Genomic DNA, 18,316 nt, shown 5'->3' with positions numbered 1-18,316 from the left:
TCGGGGCAGACTAAGGAGAAGTCCGCACCTTGGCGAAAATAGTGTTCAGATGATCATAGAAACTGTTCTTTTAATACTCAATATCAGGCTTCAGCAACACAGATATTACTAACGACAGCTTATTTACAATTAAATCATAGAAAGTAATAAGTAGCTCCTGACTTTTCTGAAAATACACAGCAGAGACTTCTGGAGGTTGGATATCTCATGGTCAATGCAGGCCTCTGAATGTGTGTTGAATAACAGTGGAATATAGGAAGTCTTTATAGATGCACTTGCAAAAAAATTGTCTGTCTGGATCGCACTTCATTTCTTCAAATTGATAATGTGTTTCAACAGACTGTCATCAAATCAGTTGAAGACAAAAGTGAAGAAACATGGGATAAGTGTTATTTCATATAATACTAGAATTAAAATTATGGAAAATTCAGGATGGAATTACAACAATATTATGATTGCTACTCGCCAAATAGAGGAGATATTGAGTCGTGTGTGTGTGTGTGTGTGTGTGTGTGTGTGTGACACAGAGGCTGGAGACAATTGCTTGATCCCGGCCTCAGTGGTCTAGTGTGTGTGATTTGTGTGTTTTCTACTTTAGAAGAAGGCCTTTCAGCTGAAAGCTCAAATGTATGGCAGTCGTTTTGTTGTTCCTGTCTGCAACTCAACATCTCCTTTATACACTGATCAGCCAAAACATTATGATCACCTACCTAATGATAACTATGTTCACCTGTGACATGGATAACAGCAACCATGTTTCGTGGCATGGAGCAGTGTGGCCTTGGTAGGCCACAGGAGGGAGTTGGCACCACATCTGCACGCACAGGTCATATAATTCCTATAAATTCAGGTGAGGGGGGTGAAGAGCTCTGACACCTCGTTCAATCAGGTCCCAGATGTGTTTAATTGGGTTCAGATCTACCAAGTTGGGGTGCCAGCACATTAATTGGAACTGGCCACTGTGTTCATCGAATCACTTCATCATATTCCTGGCCTTGTGACATGGAGCATTATGTTTAAAAATACCACTGCCATCGGGAAACATGATCGCCATGAAGGGTTGTATGTGGTCTGCAACCAGTGTGTGATACTCCTTGGCCATTGTGGTCCCTTGCACAAGCTTTAGTGGACCCATGAGTGCCCCCGTGAGTGTTCCCGAGAGCATGGTGGGGCTGCTGGTGGTAACAAAGTCACAGGTGGCACTCATAACACACAAAAGCATTCTATAATAGAAATATGACAGGCCCAACAAAAGTAAACTACAAATTAAATTTAAATATATTAAATATTTTTGTTCCCATACTTCAGTAAAAAATTCCACACAAATCCTTATTGATAATTCATGTATGTGTATAGAAGTCTTGAAAACTTCATGAATTTGCATAAGGAATGGACAATATGAGACAGCTTTGCAATAAAGGACATAAAACATGCTTGATACAGAATTTAATAAAATAAGAAATATTCACACACTGGCTGCCGGACCTGAATCACCCAAGGTAATGTACCAGGCTGAGACCTTTTTCAGGGGTGAGCAGGATTTGTCTGGGCTCGCTTCATCTGCATGTTGCAAAAATGAAATTGGAAATACCTACCAAATACTAAAGAAAATTCTTCTGACGATCCATAGAAAGGACCCAGTATATCCATTTGAACTCAATGTAGTTATGTGTAAGAATGGAATATGTGTATAATTTGGGGCATATGACCTGCCAGGGAAGTCACCTTATGTATCAGTTTGGTACACGTGGCAGCTGGTGTGTTGTTATAAGGGAAGAACAAAGAGGAGATTTAACAAGAAAATGTATATTTGTATTGGCGGATGTACAGTTTATTTTATTATTATTATTATTATTATTATTATTTATTTTTTTTGACCTACGACTTTGTTACCGCAAGTACCACAGTGCTCAGTATGATAGTGTACCATTTGGCATTGTACAGTGTATTGGGTCTAAGTTTTTTTTTTAGTATGTATCTTTTATATTGCATTTTTCTTTCATCAATTAGTGAGCCTATCTTCTTCCTAATAATATGTGAAATGACATGTATTCTGTGTTTATTCATTTTTGTTTTACAAAAGATTTGATTATGGAAGTCTGCTGAAACAAGTCATCCATTTGAAGAAATAAAATGCCATCTAGACAAGAAGTTTCTCTATATTTGTTGAATAACTCTCACATCTGTCCTGGAGAACACTGAATGTAGGTTCGATTAGGAAACTTTCGGATATGAACTATGCTCTCGGTCCACCCGTAAGCCGTCAGTTTGTTCACTGAAAACACAACAGTCATACAAATAGTGAGCAAAGACCACCTCACATTAGGCAGACAGGCAAATGCATTGTGCTAGGTAAACATCATTAGTTGGTAAAAAAAAATCCAAATCACAATCCAGGAGGAAACCACACAGTGAAGAAGTGTCTTCAGTAGGTACATCGGAGAGCTTGCTGTAAACGTGGGCTGGTTGACAAGGGAAATTGTGGCTGTCTGTGGCAGTCCTTAAACCTGCTATGGATGTTTTTCTGCATGCCCTAGTGCCAAGAGATGTATCTGTCTATGCCGCATATAGCAACTTTGCTCAGCATATCCATAATTATACTGAGTAAACCATTGACATGTCCATTGGGATTATAAGAGTGATAACATATGAGGAAGTGAATATCGTGTAGCCATTTCCAGAGAGAGGCATGGGAAGAGTCATATTGCAACATGAGGAAGGCATTGCTCATTCGCCAAATTAGTCTCCACTGCAAATCAAACACCACGAATGCATCATTCTCTTTATGCCTACCCCTTCCAAGAAGGTAGTGTAATTTGTTTCATTCTCAGTGATCTTTCCTGCTGATACCCTGGTTTTACCCATATTTCAACATCACTGTTAAAGGGTTCTTGTGTTAAAAGAGCTCTTCTTTCTGATCTTCTGTTATACATTATGTCTGTAAATGTTCTTACATACTATATTCCAATATTCATTCTGATTGCATTTTGTTTTCAACTGCAAAGCTGACAACCGCTGCATCTGTGATTGCACAACAGGACTCAAATGCCAGTTAGGTCACATTTTCGTGAGGTTTCCTTGGTGGTATGGACAGTGGTATTCTTAAACTGGCCTGCTCAGACACAGGCGCGAGCACAGGTCCTTGCGCGAGCACAGGTCCTTGAATAGCTATAATATATACATATTGTTCGATTTTCAGTGTAGATAAAATACAAAAGAAAGAGAGAGGAAGAAACAGACAGAGAAAACGCATATGAGAGAGGAAGAAACAGACAGAGAAAACGCATTTGAACTAACTTCTGGGTGTATCTCATCTTGCCAAATAATGGTACATAAGCTGGTATTTGAAGACAGGCCATGAAACCTCACAGACTGCCTTGCATTAGAGGATATTTGAGTTAAGCATTTGTAGGCAGTCTATGTGGTATAACCTCAAAGTTAAAGCATTGTTAGAGCTTCCTGTTCAATCTTCTCAGTCACTGGGTATTTCCTTCTGCCGCCGCCCCCACCCCCCCCCACCCCCCACCCCTCCCCGTGCGTGTCCAGGGGTTAGAATAGGCCCGAGGTATTCCTGCCTGTTGTAAGAGGTGACCAACAGGAGTGTCACACATTTCGGCCTTTATGTGATGGTCCTCTGTATGGTTTGACTTCCATTTTTCAAAATTTTCCTGAAGAGCGAGCCAATTGGGAATTGGGGAAGGGGGCCTTACATGGTGCATCGTGTCCATCGTACATTGAGATCTTTAGCCCACTTTCTTGTTGTTGCACTGCAGTTCCACCCAGTCTCCATCTCTTGGGCAAGGACACCTTCCAGGATTCGTTTTTCACTGTGCACTATGCAGTGTCACTTCCTGTGCCAACGATGACCATGGACTTCTTTCCACCTCATATCCAGCACGGTAGCCAGTCCATTGTGGTGGGGCCACCATGTACCCTGTTGGTTGTAGCCCCTTGACAACACAGGGATTTCTCTGCTGATGCCTGCACCGTTAACTCCCCACACATCCCAAGGAGTAGATGCCCGTCCCGTCACCCTGGGGCATCAGTACTCCCGGCAATGGCCATCCTGCCAGGTGGCCTTTGCTGTGACTGGGTGGCACCCATGGGGCCCCTGGTTGGAGTCGATGGCATCAGGGCAAATGACACCCCATGAAGCATAGTACGTCATCTCTTGCTGGTGATACATCACCAGCAGTCTCTAAGCGGGCAAAGTCCAACTTTAATGCTAAGAAATATGACTCCAAGATATTTCCCTCTATGGCCGTGCCATGGGAGGAACACTAGGCAAAAGATGGCAGTGAAGCTTACTCGTCCCAGTACCTCATATGTACGAGAGTTGAAGCCTCAGATTTTGGGGAGGACAAGTTTGGGGAGGTGGAGGACTTGTCCAAAATGTGCTCTGGGTCAGTTTTGATAAAAACAGTATCCTCTGCCCAGTCATGGGTATTACTTGCTTGTGGGAAGTTAGGGATGTTTCTGTTACCATCGCACCTCATGAGAGCGTAAATATGGTCCAGGGTATTGTATTCCACAGGGACCATCTTTTGCAGTCTGACGACGAGCTGTGCGCCAATTTAAGGTGGCGAGTTATTAATTTCGTCCGGCATGTCCATTGGGGTTCGAGGGATAACCAGGTTGAAATCGCTACCTTCATCTTGGCCTTAGAGGGTGACACGTTGCCCGAGAAGGTCAAGGTGATAGTCTACCACTGTGACGTCATCCCTCCTCTGATGTGGTGCTTTACGTGCTGGAAGTTCGGCCAAATATCTTTCCGCTGTACTTCCAGCCCCACCTGTCGAGATTGTGGATGTCCATCGCATCCCAGTACTCCATGTGCCCCACCTCCCATCAGTGTCAACTGAGGCGAGCATCAATTACCTTGGCCGCCAGACTGCAGGATTTTACAGAAAGAGAGAAAAATAGTAGAATATAAGACCCTGGACCGACTGACTACACTGAGGCTAAGGGGAAATTTGAGTGCTTACATCCTGTGTCTATGACTACCCCATATGCCACCGCTATGAGAACAGTTGTCACCCCATCAGTTCCCCGAATTCCAAATTCCTGCTGCCTCTCAGAACCGAGGGACTAGACCTGCCCCCTTGGTGGTGGTGGTGGGCACTTCCCTCCCTGTTGCTCCTGCACCACCTACTACGGGAGAACCCCCTCCCCGACCATTGGGGATTTCAGTCCCCACTTCTGAGCCAGAGAAGCGTAAGGCTTCTTCAGCTCCTCTCGCCAGTAAGGGGTCCCTTGGGTCATTCTCTTCCCAGCTTTCAGCTAGTGGGAAAGATGACACCAGCCAGTGGGTGAAGAGCCCAAAAGCAGCTGGTCATAGGGCTTCATGTTCATCCTTAGTCCTGGAGACTGATTCAGTGAATTATTCCCAGCCAGGGAAACCCAAGGAACAGTGCGAGAAATCGAAAAAGAAGACTCATAAGAACAGGGAACTTGCGGTGGCACCCACACCACTGCTAGCTACAAGCTCTGTGTCTGAGGATGGGGTGGAGATTCTGGTTTCCACTGAGGTCCTAGATCTTGCCGTACCCTCAGAAACAATGGATACAGGCTGCTCAGGCAAAAAGTCTGTGGCAGCAAGTGACCCTGAGGCATATACTGCCTCATTAAATGTTCCATGCCTTCCCAGTCACATGATGATGTCATTGTCCATTGGAATTGCGGCAGTTTATTCCACAGCATGGCTGAGCTACAGCAGCTGTTAAGCTTTACACCTGCTTTCTGCATTACCCTCAAGGAAACCTGGTTCCCAGCAATGCGGACCCTTGCTCTCCATGGTTATAAGGGATATTACAGGATCCTTAGCGACTATAATTGAGTGTTGTGTGGAGTTTGCGTTTGTCCTAAACTCAGTCTGTAGTGCAACTGTGCCACTGTCAGAACACGGACGATGCAGGAAATAACTGTCTGCAATGTGTATCTTCGCCCATATGGTGCAGTAGCCCTGAATGTATTAGCTACACTGATTGATCAACTCCCTCAACCTTTCCTACTTTTGGGAGATCTTAATGCCCACAACCCCTTGTGGGGTGGTAGCATGCTTATGGCCGAGGCAGAGATGTCGAAACTTTACTGTCTCAGTTTGACCTCTGCCTCTTAAACACTGGGGCCGCCACACATTTCAGTGTGGTTCATGGTAGTTACTTGGCCATTGATTTATCAATTTGCAGCCCAGAACTTCTCCCATCTATCCAATGGAAAGCACATGATGACCTGTGTGGTAGTGACCACTTTGCCATCTTCCTGTCACTGCCCCAGCGTCAGGCCCTTGGACGCCTGCCCAGATGGGTGTTAACAAGGCAGACTGGGAAACTTTCACCTCTGATGTCACCATTGACTCTCCCCCACATGGTAACATCGATGTGACGGTTGAGCAGGTGAATACCACAGTCGTTTCTGCGGCAGAAAATGCGATCCCTTATTCTTTAGGATCCCCTCGGCGAAAGACAGTCCATTGGTGGTTGCTGGAATTTACTGAGGCAGTTACAGAGGGTTGGCAAAGCTCTACAGCGACACCCTTCCCTAGAGCATCTGATAGTCTTTAAGTGGCTCTGTGCCTGTACACCAGCTTATAAAACGACGGAAACAGGAATGTTGGGAGAGGTATGTGTCAACCTTTGGGTGCCATATGTCACCTTCCCAAGTCTGGACAAAGGGATCAGACATCTTTTTAGGTACCAGACCCCAACAGGTGCCCCTGCTGTTACCATCAGTGGCGTGCTATGTACCGACGCAAACATGATTGTCGAGTGCTTTGCTGAGCTCTATGCTCGAGCCTCTGCATCCGAGAACTATACCCCAGCCTTTCGCACCCTCAAACGGCAGGTGGAAAGGAAAGTATTCTCGTTCACTACGCGACACAGTGGACTGTATAATGCCCCGTTTATGGAGTGGGAGCTCCTCGGTGCACATTGCCCCAACACAGCTCCTGGGCCGGATCAGATCCACAGTCAGATGATTAAACATCTCTCGTCTGACTACAAGCACCATCTCCTCGTCTTCTTTAACCGGATCTGGTGCGATGGCATCTTTCCATCGCAATGGCCGGTGAGCGCCCTCATTCTGGTGCTCAAACCCAGTAAAAACCCACTTGATGTGGATAGCTATCAGCCCATCAGCCTTGCCAACATTGTTTGTAAGCTGCTGGAACGAATGGTGTGTCGGCGGTTGGGTTGGGTCCTGGAGTCGCGTGGCCTACTGGCTCCATGTGAAGGCGGCTTCCGCCAGGGGAGATCTACCACTGATAATCTTGTGTCCCTCGAGTCTGCCATCCGAAACAGCCTTTTGCAGACACCAACACCTTGTTGCCGTCTTTTTTGATTTACTCAAAGCATATGACACCACCTGGTGACATCATATCCTTGCCATATTACACGGGTGGGGTCTCCAAGGCCCACTCCCAATTTTTATCCAGAATTTCCTGCCGTTCCATACTTTCCATGTTCAGGTTGGTACCTCCCCAAGTTTAATCCCAGTTCTACAACGCACTGCTGAGAACAACACACTCAAGTTTGGTGGCTACTTCGCAGCCTGAGCCAGACCATCTGGATCCTTCCTCCAGCACCAACTCTTCTGACCTACATAGACAGGAATTGTTCTTGCTACATATTCTTCACCCCCATAACCTTCTTGGTCTCAGTCCCCACTAATCCACTGTTCCCACACCCTCTACCCAATAGTTTCCCCTTCTACTGCCCCCCCCCCCCCCCCTCCCAACAGTGCCCCATCATCATCGTCATTGTGGGTCGCACCTCATGTCTCGAGTTCCTGTGTCTCACGTGCCTAATTTGTGCACCTGCCACCTTTCCCTATCTCACTCCTAGATTGCACACAGGTGTCTCTGGTTCATTGTCAAGCTTTACAGTCCTCCTCAGTAATAATGTCAATTCACATGGAAGACACCTCACCTCAGTACGCCTTTGATGTATTTGAGGATATACCAGTTACTTTGCAATAGTTAACATAAAATCAAGGCTGGTCATTTTCTGAGCATTGTACTAGGCTTGATGATGAATGAAACCATTTCCCCCACATCCTGCATTAACAATGGTAAAAAATACTTCAGTTGGTAACCTAAGAGTTCTTCTGCCGGATTGGTAGTACGCACTCCCCTGATTTAGCACACCCACACCACCCTTGGTTAAACTACAAAAATAAATTATCTCTAGCTTACTGGTGTCTTGATCACGTGTTACGGGGTGGTGTATGAGTAATCACTACTTCTAACAATAAGAAAGTAAAAGTTATGTTCTCTGTGAAGCCATAAATAGTAGAAGACTTACCTGAACATATCTTACTTTTTTGGAACAATGGTGAGTTCCCTTTCTTATCTTTCTTCGTTGTTTCTACACATGAGAGTAGAAGTTTCAGAAACTTTTGACAGGTTCAATAGAGCTAACTCAGTGATATTCCAAGGAGGTTTTTGGATTGGCCTGATAAACTTCAGAAATGATGTAGTTGTTACGTAAGTACTGGGTCCTGTTGTTTGTCATCCCTAGTTCACTAGTGTCCTTGACATGTCCATCCAATGCCTACATCAGCTGCAGAAGGCACAAGCATTTCACACAGTACAGTCTGGGGAGCAGCACTCTGACAGTTCACAATAAATCTTTTTTTCTTTCTTCTGACATCAAGATTGCCACTTCAAATAGCTATCAATATAAACAGAAACTTCTAGTCCTAGTACTGCAAAAAATATGACGTTAATTTCCATCCACGGAGAAAAGATTATCTGTGGTTTGGTGATTTATTTGGGAATGGATATACTGAAATTATCTGTGCGTTCAATGTGGCATTTGAAGATTGCCCATGAATACAAATAAGCCTATGAAACCCTTCCGTCTATAACATCAAAATCATGTATGAAAGATAGGTTTTTCATGAGCACATGACTCTTATTTCACCAGATATATTGTACAAAAACTAATCTCTCTCTAAAATGTCTCAAGACTCCACATTTATTCAAACATCTTGATTTCCATCCAAGGCATCGTTTGCCCTAGGTTGGAGACCAGGAGGAGGAATCTGCAACACAGTGTTGTGTTGTCCTTTACTGACATTAATTGGTGGTTGTCCTGTTCTACATTTGAAGCCGTTTCACCCACCGTAAACACATCTGGCAAATAATGGTAGCACAAATAGTACTGAATGTCTGAGAGATGTCATGGTGATTGTACTGTGAATTTAATGAAGGGTAAATAAAGCAAATGGCACCCCACTATAAGAATCTGGCATTTCAACTGAAAGATACAGAGAGAACAACAGCAAAACAACTCCAGAAGGGGAGGGGATGGTCACCAGGTAGTTAGTCAGCTTTCTCACAGATGTAAGATAGCAATTAACGATTAATATTATTCGTTTTTTATGGTTTACCACCATCAGAATTTAGCAAAGGACAATTAGAATTCTACTCTTACAATAGTTAAGAAATGGGCAGCTGAAATCAACATTGTTTACATAATGCATAAGAAGAGAATTTACATACTGGATAATGCATTTTAAGTTTCACAAATGCCTGATCCCACGATCTCCAAATGTTATGTTCAGAAGCTCTGTAATTATCTGTATGAAATAGGTGGCTTCATCGTATTGGTATCACATGGCTTGCCTTATGTCCATTGGGATGTCTTCCAAGAATTGCTGCAGCATATCTGTTAGGAACTGTAGAGACTTGTTGCTATTTAGAATTCCGACAATATACGAGGGCTGTTAAATAAAGAATGATCATAATTTTTTTATGGTCATAATTTCTCTCGCTAAAATTTAATCTTATGATATTCTGTTAGCTTAATGTGCAACAAACATGCCGTAGCAGTTTCAATGTTGGGACTCCTGGTCCAATTGTGAGAGGCAGGCAAGGTTAGACATGTTCAGTATCGCCTACCGCTGCAGTGGAGGTAACACGCGAGGAGCAATATGCGGCTTTGAAATGGTGCTTTCGTCTCGACAAATCTTCAACTGAAGCCTGTACAATGTTACCGGAGGCTTATGGAGAGTCTGTTCTTTACTACAGCACAGCTCAAAGTTGGTTTAAAAGGTTTAAAGAGCGGAGACAATCAATTACAAAGGAAGGTGGACCCGGTGCCCCAGTCACTGCTCTTATGAAAGAAAACATCAACACTCCTGCTGTCACTGTGAGAGAGGATTGACGAATTACCTTAAGATCACTTTCTGATATACTGAACATTTCCTTGGGTGCCACCCACATGTTGGTGACAGAAAAATTACACAAGACTTGTTTGTGCACGATGGGTTCCAAGATTGTTGGTCCTGAAGAAAAGGACATTTGCGTGCGGACCTGCATGCAGTTAAAGTTGATGTTAGAGGAAGACCCGGAGTTTCTTTCAAATGTAATCCCTGCTAATAAAACTCGGCAACATCATTTTGATCTTTACAGCAAGCAGCAAGGCTCAGTGTGGTAATTCCATCATCACCAACCTCCAAAAAGGCAAAAGTGGTTGCTTCTACTGGGAAAGTTATGGTCATCTCATTCTTTACTACAAATGGTATGATTTAGCAGCATGTTGTGCCTACACACACACACATCAGTACCTGGACAATACTACAGGGATGTCCTGAAAACATTGCAGGTGCAAAAGACCACATATCTGTGAAGCAGGCTGGATGCTGCACCATGACAACACGCAGCCGCATTTGCCAATGTTTCTGCTGAATATCTCACAAAAATCAATGTGAAGTGCATCCCTCACCCTCCTCATAGTCCGGAAGTCCACATTTAGCCCCTTGTGACTTTTTTCTATTTCCTAAAATGAAGAAATGCCTTCTTGGGAGGCATTATCAATGGTCAGAAGCAGAGGTGAAGGCTGCGGAGACAATTTTGAAGGACCTCTCAAAAAATGGCTTCCAGCAATGTATTTGAAGACTGTCAGAAATGCTGGGACAAGTGCATCACATTCATGGGAGACTACATTGAGAAGGACCATCAGAATTATGAGGATGAGTAAAGGTGTGTTGTCAAAAAAATTATGATCGTTCTTTATTGAACAGCCCTTGTAATAAACCAGTTATAAAGTTCCCTTGTAATAAACCAGTTATAAAGTTCTTGAAAAGCTGGCGCCATGCATATTGCAAAGATTAATTTGCCCATGGTTTATAAGTGTTTCATTTTTAAACAAAGTATTGCACTGAAATACCATATTACATTGCAGTTGTTGTAGACATTGTTTAGTGAAATGTGTTGGAATGAATCACTCCTTCAGCTCATCCCACTTTCACGTTCAAGTTGCCTCGTGCATTACTACTACTAAAATGTTAGTTGCGTTTCTCTCATCAGTTGCTGTTCTTTTTTGTTGACATGTTTTGTTCATCTCACTTCCAGTGTACTGAAACTTTTTTTGCAGTGTTTTTGAAGACAGATTGAGAGGGCTTGGCACAATCAGAATAGCTTTCAGCTTACAACCACACTACTGTGTTAATAGTTTGGTGACATTTGTCATAAATAAACATAAAACTTTCCCATTGTGAAAGACTGAAGAACTTAGTGAACATGTTGTGTGATGTTTACAATACCAGAGCACAGACTGATGGGCTTCTAGCACACAGGTAAATGTGTGAACCATACCCGAGTTACATTTGTTGCAGTAGTGAAGATTTCATTCTTATTTTATGAAGCTCCGCACATTACATTGTTGAAGTCCACTTCAGTGAATCTTTTCCGTGGCAGTTTCATGTGGAGTCAATATGGAAAACAGGAGCCACCCATATTACATGCCAAAGCAAACTGAAGACATGGTTAAAGTGGCAGCACCATCCTGTTTACACTGGAAAACTGGGAATGGAGTTGATAGTGTCAATCCAGTATTCTTACAAGAGAGAGGCTGCCACACACTGCCAATACCCCGCATAGTACAATGATTAAACAGAGCTGGCAGTTTTGTTTGGCAATATCATTTGCACACATTTCTTGTCAACATTTATTCACAGTGTAACTTGCCTGAATAAGCCACTGGCCACTTTGTTGTCTTGTTTACATACGACAACTTGACACATTTTAAAACCAAATGCCATAGACAGCAGTTTTTCTCAGAACTTCCTTGCTAACCTTCACATCCAGATATGTGCGACAACAGGGTGTATAAGACCCGGGAATTTTTTCATCTGGGAAAAACCCGGGAATTCTTTAGAATTTTTCATTGTTTTAGTTTTCAGTTAGGTAATTTTGACTGGTAAGAACCAATATTCTAACAAAAGATATTGCTGTATGCCGGTACTGCAGAATAATACAGCAACAATAAAACATGAACGAGAGAAGAAAGACGAAAATAAAACTTATGTTGCAAACGAAATGGGTCATTTACAACAACAAAACACAGTGCTTATACAAGCGTCTGCCAACAGGAAAATGTGTCAAAGGCTTTAGGAATACTAGGCAATGCTTCATAACAACAAATTGCCTCCGATGAGCATCAGCTGTTTATATTAGATTCGTTTGAGCAATTGCGAGCAGGCTCATGCGCATGCACAGTTGAGTCGCGTATGTGTAGTACCTTCTCCTGCTTCTGGCTACAGAAATGTGGCTGTTAGCTGTATAAGCAATAGCAGCAAGCGGCCAGATGCTACCCGGAAAAATTTTACTGGCGCGCCCAAGCTACCATCGTCACGCATGCGCAACAGGCTCGGATCTAAGGGGCGGAGGCAAACCGTGGTATCTTCCCTGGAACGTATCCCTCTTAGTTTTTGAATGTTGATTTCTGAATGAATCATAAGTTGATTTTTGAATGCGTGCACAGTGCATGTGATGTGTCTGCCAGGGGAATCCCCATCGCATGTAGAAATAAACTTTCCTACAGACAAAAGGCGACAGGGCTATAAGAGATGAGTGGAATAAAGCCAAACGGGTGAATGCCAGTCGCTGTTTATGTGGTTGACTGGGTCTGCGAATAATCAGCATTGTTAAAATTACTAGCGAAAGCCATTGAGTCAAACTACCAGAATGGAAATAAACGGCTAACAGGAATAACGGGTAAGAAAGATTACGTGCTGTCTTCTCGGTGTATCCAAGAAAATGAAATTTAGACAAAGTTTTTAGCCAGGCGCTACACTAGTAAGGGTCAGTTTTACAGTCCCCAGCTAGCAGGCGCTTACATTCTATTCTGGGAGTAGTGCGGAAAATGGGCTGTACGAAGACGTAATAATGCCTAACCGGAGAATAACTAAACTGGTGATTGTGGCAGGATAAGTGAAGTTAACCGGAGAATAAGTTTTGAGACTGACAGGAATAGTTTTTAGAATTAGTGATGACAAGATTGTTTGTTAGAACCAGGAAGGAAAAGAAACGGGGACATCACACAAATTATAGAAGAATATCATTCCAAATTTATATAAAAATTTCGTACTGCTACTTTTCGATCTCATGCATGAGAAGCTGGAGCGTACGAATGAAATGTGAAACTATTTCCTAATGTAAAGCTATTTGCTTGTAATAGGCCTAATAGGCGTTTGATATTCGTACTTTGTGAATTATTTTCTGTCATCTCATAAAAATAACCATTCGGCCCAAAATATAATAGTTTATTTTGTGTGTATTACAACTTTTGCAATATTAGACATCCCTATTTCGTTTTATCTAGCACACAGGGGCAAAATACACGTAGTCAGCTCGAGAAACCACACCATATTGGGTACGATTTGTATTAAGTTTTTTCAGTATTAGACAATGACATTTTGTTTTTTCATGTAGAAAAACGTTTGACGAACTTTGATGAGGTAATAGATTCTTACGCAGAAAGGAAAGCACGCCATGTAAAGCTATAGTAAGATTAGAGAGAAAAAAGTGCTAGGACCTAAGGAGTGAAGAAATGTGTACTGGCTTGCTCGTCTCTTGTTGGTACTGGTTTTATGTATCCTATGTTTAATTTTATGTCACACAAAACAGCAAGTTATTAGCTAATAGTCAATAAAGAGTGCAGATTTTCTGAAGAGTTCTTGCTCTCCCAGTTAGAAGTAATCCTGTCCAGTATTAATTGCAAGGGTTTTTTCTTTTTTTTAAAGAAAGGGACAAGATGTCAAAACAGCAGCAGGAGCAGGAGAGGTGCCACAGGACATTTTAATTTCCACTGTCCTGAATATAATTTGATGGCATCTATTACAATGTATACACGTTTGAATTCGACAGAGCGAAATACAGTGATGTGCAATAGAAGAATTCTGTGTGAAGCGACACACTTAATACCAAATAACATGTCTACATTTCCTCGAAGACATATGTTTTATGTATCAGACATCTTCAGAGAGATGTGCATTACAAAATGAACATTTTTTGGAAAATCGATTTAATTTTTGGCGTCGTACCTCGAATGCTGGAGCGAGGGGCGTGCACTATCTAGCATTTCCCCGGTGCGGAAATATCATAGATCCCGGACTGGGTGCCTATTCTGTATCTTTCCGCCATTGTGCCAATCGTTTCGGTACTCAAGAGCACCGAATGGTCTAGTACTCGAATTTGAGTCCCTTCTTTATTCAGTATGCATTTCGGTAGCGATACCGATCGGGTCTAGAGAACCGAAGCGCTGTTGTCGGTTCGCGTCGCAAGCCAATCAAAAGCAAGCGGCCGTGCACGCGCACTGCAGCACGCACGGCGCCACGAACACATCGATGTATAAAACCGTAACGATTCAATGCATTGATAAGTTTTACAATTCCGAGGAAAAGTATACTGTCACTTAACACGGAAAAAGCGTATTTTCACCCAAGAGAAGGGGTACTTGTAACCGGAAAATCTGGGATTTTTTTCCCTTGCCCATATGTACACGCTGCACAAAAAAATGCCATATTTTACACAAAGTCGGTGTTCGTGTTTTTCATATCATAAAAATTGCTGCCTAATAACATAATTATCCTTATTGTCCATATAATGTTTATGTATACCTTCTTCTTCGGGGTGACACTCACCTTACGTAGTGCAAGGCATTGTCTCTCTCTCTCTCCCCCCTTCAGTAATTTTCACACCACCAACTTATTAAAATTCAACATTATGCTTGCTTGCCCCGTCACCTTTTCCTTCAGAAATGTCCCTTCATTCTCTTTGTCATTGTCGTTGTCATTGTGTCTTCAAGGCTGCCTGGAATTGCATTTTCTGTCACCAAATTTTGTTTTGTGTAGTAACAACTTGCACTTCTCTGAACTGGAAAATAGCTGTACCCGGTCACGCGAGTTCTCCATAGTATCTACTATCTCCTCACTTTATTAATTAATAAATACTGAACAGAGAGCAAAAAGTATTGAAACTAGCTTTTTATTTAAGTTGCAGTATTCACAAAAACTGCATGTGCGTGTAGGTTACCGCTGTGGAATGTCGTCGTGGTCTTCAGTCCGAAGGTTGGTTTGCTGCAGCTTTCCGTGGTAGTCTATCCGGTGCAAGCCCCTTCATTTCCAAATAACTACTGTAACTTACATCCATTTTATCCTGCTACCTATGTTCATCCCTTGGTTTCTCTCTACAATTTTTAACCCCCACATGTCCCTTCAGTACCAAATTAATGCCTCAGAATGTGTGCTATCAACAGATCCCTCTCTTTTTGAGTCAAGGTGTGCCATAAATATCTTCCATCCCCAGTTCGATTCAGTACCTCCTCACTAATTATGCACCACATTTCAAAAGCTGTATTCTCTTCCTTTTTGAACTACTTTTTGGCCACATGTCACTTCTGTACAAGGCTGTACTCCAGACAAACACCTACAGGAAAGACTTCCTAACACTTGAAGTAATATTCAGTGTTAACAAATTTCTCTTTTTCAGATATGCTTTCCAATTTGCATTTTACATCTTCTTTATTTCGGACATCAGTTATTTTGCTAGCAGAGCTGAACTGCTACTTTTATGGTCTCATTTCCTAATCTGATGTCTTTACTTGACTGAATTACATTACCCTTGTTTTATTGATATATCATTCGTAGTTCCTGTAATTTTGGAAGTCTTAAATATCTACATTTGGAAACTTCCAGTGTTTTATTTCAGTTGTGAATTTTCCATCTCATGTATATCAAAGCAGATGGACCCCAAATGATATTTTCATAGATTGTGTTCCAGTCACAAAATATGTATATTTGTCCCACACATTCTAGATAATATGTTCAAGGAAGGAATGTGAACAATGTAATAACGTGCTGCTCTGAGATGTGTTCAAACAAGCTTCAAAACAATTAAGGTCTGCGACTCTCTCTCTTCACAATTGGATTAGCTACGGAAGCAAAGAATAAATAATAAACCACATTTTGCATATTTCCACTCATTAATCTACTACAACATAATTTTATTTGTAATCCATCACTTAGAAACTGTGTGTTCATGTGTTCACCCGCAGTCATGCATTAGGTGCCTCTTTACATAGTATTTCAGTGTGTGTTTATTAATGAAATTCATTATAGATAAGCCATCAAATGTTGAAGAATAGTATTGTCCACAGCTATAACACTAGAAGGAAAAAAAATCTTCATTAATGAAGATTTTTTTTCCATTACGCAAGCAGTCGGATATTTAAAAAGGAGTACAATAAGCAACCACAAAAGCCTTCAGTCAGTTTCTTAACAACATGAAACATTTGACAGGAGTAGGAAAATAACATGTTTGTTACATCTGCATTTTGTTTGCAACCCAAGCTGCAACAAAGTCTAATATGTCTATGTTTATTAAATTTTAGTCACTCTGATATTGTATCTTCTATATGTAGCATGTAAACAGACTTGTACCTCATAACTTTGATAAGAGCAATGTATAGAAGCTGCTGCTGATGTACCAAAACATGTGAAGGTGATTTCATCTAGTAGAAAGCCTGGAAGTGTTTTATAGTATGAGCAAGCACTTATTCTTACTGATTATGTTGCAAATGGTCAAACAGTAACTAGCAAATACAAGTCTTCAGGACAAACTGAATGAAGACACTTGCCTCCTATCTATACTTACATCTAAACACATTTGTCTGGGACCTTGTTATTCTGCAAAATAGGTTATAGTAGCTGTAGATGAGCTTTATTTTTTTCACAGCCAGGTCAAGAAAAGTACTTTTGCTCTCACAGATTTATCAATAGTTCTCATTTACTGCCTAAATTTGTGGTGTGTTGCTGTAATTTATTTCCAGACACTGAAATTTTACTATAAACTTTTCATATTTCTTTCACAGGTTCCTCGAGTCGATGATCCAGCAAAATTGTGGGAAAAAGTTAAAGAATTTGCAGATCAACATAAAAAGCAAAAATGATCCATTTGGCTTTATGCGTGTGTAGATCCCTAGCTGTCATGCGCAATTTACTGTATTTAAATGGTAAGATAAAATATTAAACTGTATAGTACATTTTGTATGCATAAAGTTAATTCATTTATATTTGCATAAAAAACTGAATGTCCTTGTCTATGCAATTGAATGGATGAGTTGAAAAAGGTACTCATTCCACAAATTAAACTGAGATAGCCATTTTCTTCTTTGGACGTATCGACACCCATTGAGCATAAGAAAGAACATCTTCCTCTACTTCAAATGCGCTTGCCAACAATAGTTAGATACGAGCGAGTTGGAGAAGGGACATGTTCCTTCTTCAACTCAAGGCCACACTAGTGTCAGCGACACCCACTACAGCGCTAGTGCTCGCTGCTGTCGTGTTTGGTGTGTAATGTAGCAGATGAGCGAGCTGTTTAAGGTTATCTTGGTTATGTTTACAGTGTAAAGTGATAAGATCAGTGCCAAAATTAGTGAAGTTTATTAGTTTTTGGTTTACTTTAACCAAGTAACAATGTCAGCAACAGACAGTGACAGTGGTGAACCAAGACATAAAAAGGGAAGACGTCACAAAGAAAAACGTGCATGGGAGATAGAAAAGTTAGCAAGGCGTCATGGTGAGGAGTTTGTAACTTCAGCAGGCGTTCATGTTCCAGCCAAAACAACCGGCCCTAACTGTAAGTGTAGGAAGAAATGCATGGATAGTTTCTGTATTGAGGAAAAGGAGAAGTATTAAAACCTTATGTAGTGGCAGACCTAAGAACGAGCAGGACACATTGTTAATGAGCCTAATTGAGAGGTATGAGGTTGCAAGTACTTTGCCACGAAAGGGACAAGCAGAATTGAAGTATGTCGTAATGCTTGCATAAGCCTACATGCGATGACATATTTTGGCATCTGGGAAATCCCCTATTGACATGGGAGGTAAACATGTAAACCGTTCTAATGCTGTTCCAGCCTCACATCTAGTTAAAGTGAATGAACGTATTGATTCATTTCCAAAATATGTTGCCCACTATACATCTACACCAATCACGTACCTCGATTCTCAACTTAATGTGGAAAAA

The 18,316-nt window shown here is 41.8% G+C and overlaps 1 long non-coding RNA gene across 1 annotated transcript in view; it reads left to right on the top strand.

The window, feature by feature from the left end:
* LOC124596621 overlaps positions 1–18,316 on the top strand; it is a 71,908-nt gene that overhangs the window by 35,458 nt on the left and 18,134 nt on the right. The window contains exon 4 of the long non-coding RNA XR_006978331.1: positions 17,157–17,297. This is a non-coding gene — a long non-coding RNA (uncharacterized LOC124596621). The remainder of the gene's footprint in view (positions 1–17,156; positions 17,298–18,316) is intronic.

This window comes from Schistocerca americana, chromosome 2 (assembly GCF_021461395.2).
Source record: "Schistocerca americana isolate TAMUIC-IGC-003095 chromosome 2, iqSchAmer2.1, whole genome shotgun sequence".
NCBI lineage: Eukaryota > Metazoa > Arthropoda > Insecta > Orthoptera > Acrididae > Schistocerca > Schistocerca americana.
This window is presented reverse-complemented; position numbering and strand designations above follow the sequence as displayed.